At 38.4% G+C, this 2,509-nt stretch overlaps 1 long non-coding RNA gene across 1 annotated transcript; it reads right to left on the bottom strand.

Moving 5' to 3' along the window:
- Positions 1-1,611: 1,611 nt before the first annotated feature.
- LOC103647219 (uncharacterized) lies at positions 1,612-2,173 on the bottom strand. The gene is made up of 2 exons (XR_562710.1): positions 2,038-2,173; positions 1,612-1,922 (listed from the first exon to the last, which is right to left on the bottom strand). It is a non-coding gene; the product is annotated as an uncharacterized lncRNA (long non-coding RNA).
- Positions 2,174-2,509: the final 336 nt, after the last annotated feature.

A 2,509-nucleotide genomic window follows, 5' to 3' on the forward strand; every position in this document is an offset into this window, starting at 1 on the left:
GAATCCAGATTTTCAGAAAAGTTCTTTAGAAAAAGTTGTACCAAACATGCTTACTCATGTCTGTAAATAAAAAAACTCTTAAAAAAATCTATTTTTGTAGTAGTGAAAGCTGCCCAATAGGTTTTTTTCTGGTAGCCAAAGTCTTACTCGACTTTGATCGATTAGAAAAATTTGACAAAAATGTACTTGGGACAATTTGGACCATGATGTGGTAATTTGCTTACCAACAGAAAATCACGCGTATGTTGTGCTGCTGCAGCGATGATTCATTCGTTTGTCCTGTTCCTGTTCAACCTACAGTCTCACTTCACACACGATAGCACACTCGATCGGTTGGAGAAGATCTTGCATTGACAGTGCATTTATTTGGTGTTACTGTAGATGGTAACAAATTTTCTACAAACTTCGTTTCAAACCTAGAGATTTTTCACTCACAATAATAAACTAAAAAAAGCAAGAAATGTGTATGTTCCGAGATAGCATAAGCATGTTTCTAGTTAGTTTTGCGAACAGCATAAGCATCTTAAGATCGATTTTCTTTTAGGCCAAGGAGTTGTCAGGGAAAGCAACGGGTAGGACTTCATATTCAGGCAACATATATAGTATACGTTTTCAGAAGTTATGACATCATTAAATTTGGACGGGTTAATTTCTGGAACTTGCAGACATCGAAACAACTAGTATGTATGTATATATATTATACATGAAGACGCAACCCACTTGTATATATACTACAATCACATAACTGGGAGAATGTGGGAAAAGAGAACGTGAGATTTGGGAATTGGAGATATCACAAGCCCTGCAGATTTCTTTCCGATTGTCTTGGGACTTAGTGTAAGACCAAGTCTTGTCCATGATAGAGCATGTTCTAATTTGTGCGAAAAGCATAAACAAACAAGTTAAGGTTTATAAGAGAAGGAATCGGAGGCATCGAGAAAGAGGCACATGCTCGTTCTAGGTCCTGTTGTATTAGATTTTGTGCCAAAACATGAAGCTAATCTGAGAGAGAGGCAATTCTCACTCTCAATCCGAATGACGCACAGATTTGCCACGCATGGTGCCAATGCTTTGGCTGTCCGATATCTGGATCACAGTCAACCTGGAAACAGAGATGAGATGAGGAGTACGACAATGGATCGGCAATCTGTACAATTTGGCATAACATCGGCTCTAGCGTTGAGTCTACTATGCCTGATCATGAAAGGGTAGAACACAAGTATACATAATATATATCATGATGCATGAGTGCATTGGGAGATTCTTATATTAAGTACTAACCCTAGCAAATTAGGATGTTATGGGGCAAGCTTGTATGTTTACTTTCTAAAAAGATTATGTCATCTAACTAATTTGAGATTAATTATGTACATGTTCTTAGGTTATGCGGTGTACACGTTGAACTGCCATTGGTAAAAAAATCTAACCGTTAGATGGCAAAGCTAATAATATGACGTCTAGTTATGACATTTCTTCAAATAGCTCATTAGATTGTCGATGAGTAAAAGAACCACTACTGGAGAAAAGGGTCATATGTACTGGTTGGGAATCAGATATAGTACCGAGTTCCCAACATGTAATGAGCATCTGGTACTAAAGGCTACAATATCGGATTCCCATACACTACATTTAAGTTCTATACCATCTGGAATACAAGGTTGCTCCTTTGGGGAATAGGCTTGGCACGATGGTCTACTTGTGCATTTCAATGCTTGCCTTTTCTTCTTATTTGGTGTTTACAAGAAATCGACGATGGCCCATGTAAACAACTTCTCTACAATGATGTAGATACAAGATACCGATCTCATCTAAACAATAGGTGCAGACCCTGAATCCCTTGTTGAATGGCAGCATCTACTCGTTCATCGCTTGCCTCACTCGAAAGAGGCATGGCTTCTCTCTTCACTCACTCGCCTGTTCGCCTGCTTCAATAACATGGAAGAAGGTGTTCTAAGAGCATAGTTTCACATATCTCTTGATCAATAATACACTTATAGCTAATAGATTCGAAAGTGCAAGCTAGTCATTGATAATTACCAATAACAAAGCACGTAGATCAAAATCATATTTTTTATGCCCGTCCCACATACGTACACCTTTGGACCACAACTACAAAAGTTCATCCATCAACGGGCCTTGAATATGCACCTACATCGTAATAAACTTTCTCTTTAAACATAGTAGGGAGGGATGTCATACATATATAGAGTCACAGGCCAAGTGCTATGAGCGCTGCTCTGCTCACTGAAAGGGTTCATGCCATCAGTGCTTAAACCATATCTTACATTTCTCACATCCTTTGTAAACTCTAGGAACGTTCTATCAACTTTTCGCCATCACAAAGCATCAGCTTGGTGTCTCAACATAGAATCTAGCTTATACTTTTGTTTCTGCCATCACATCATTTTTGTGTGATCTTTGTTACAAAACAAATGCTTTAAATGTGGTATTATAGGGAAGTACCACATGACTTTAGTAGGTATTCTTTCCTTGGGGGGTTTGCCCTCAT

Source organism: Zea mays, chromosome 2 (genome assembly GCF_902167145.1).
Source record: "Zea mays cultivar B73 chromosome 2, Zm-B73-REFERENCE-NAM-5.0, whole genome shotgun sequence".
NCBI lineage: Eukaryota > Viridiplantae > Streptophyta > Magnoliopsida > Poales > Poaceae > Zea > Zea mays.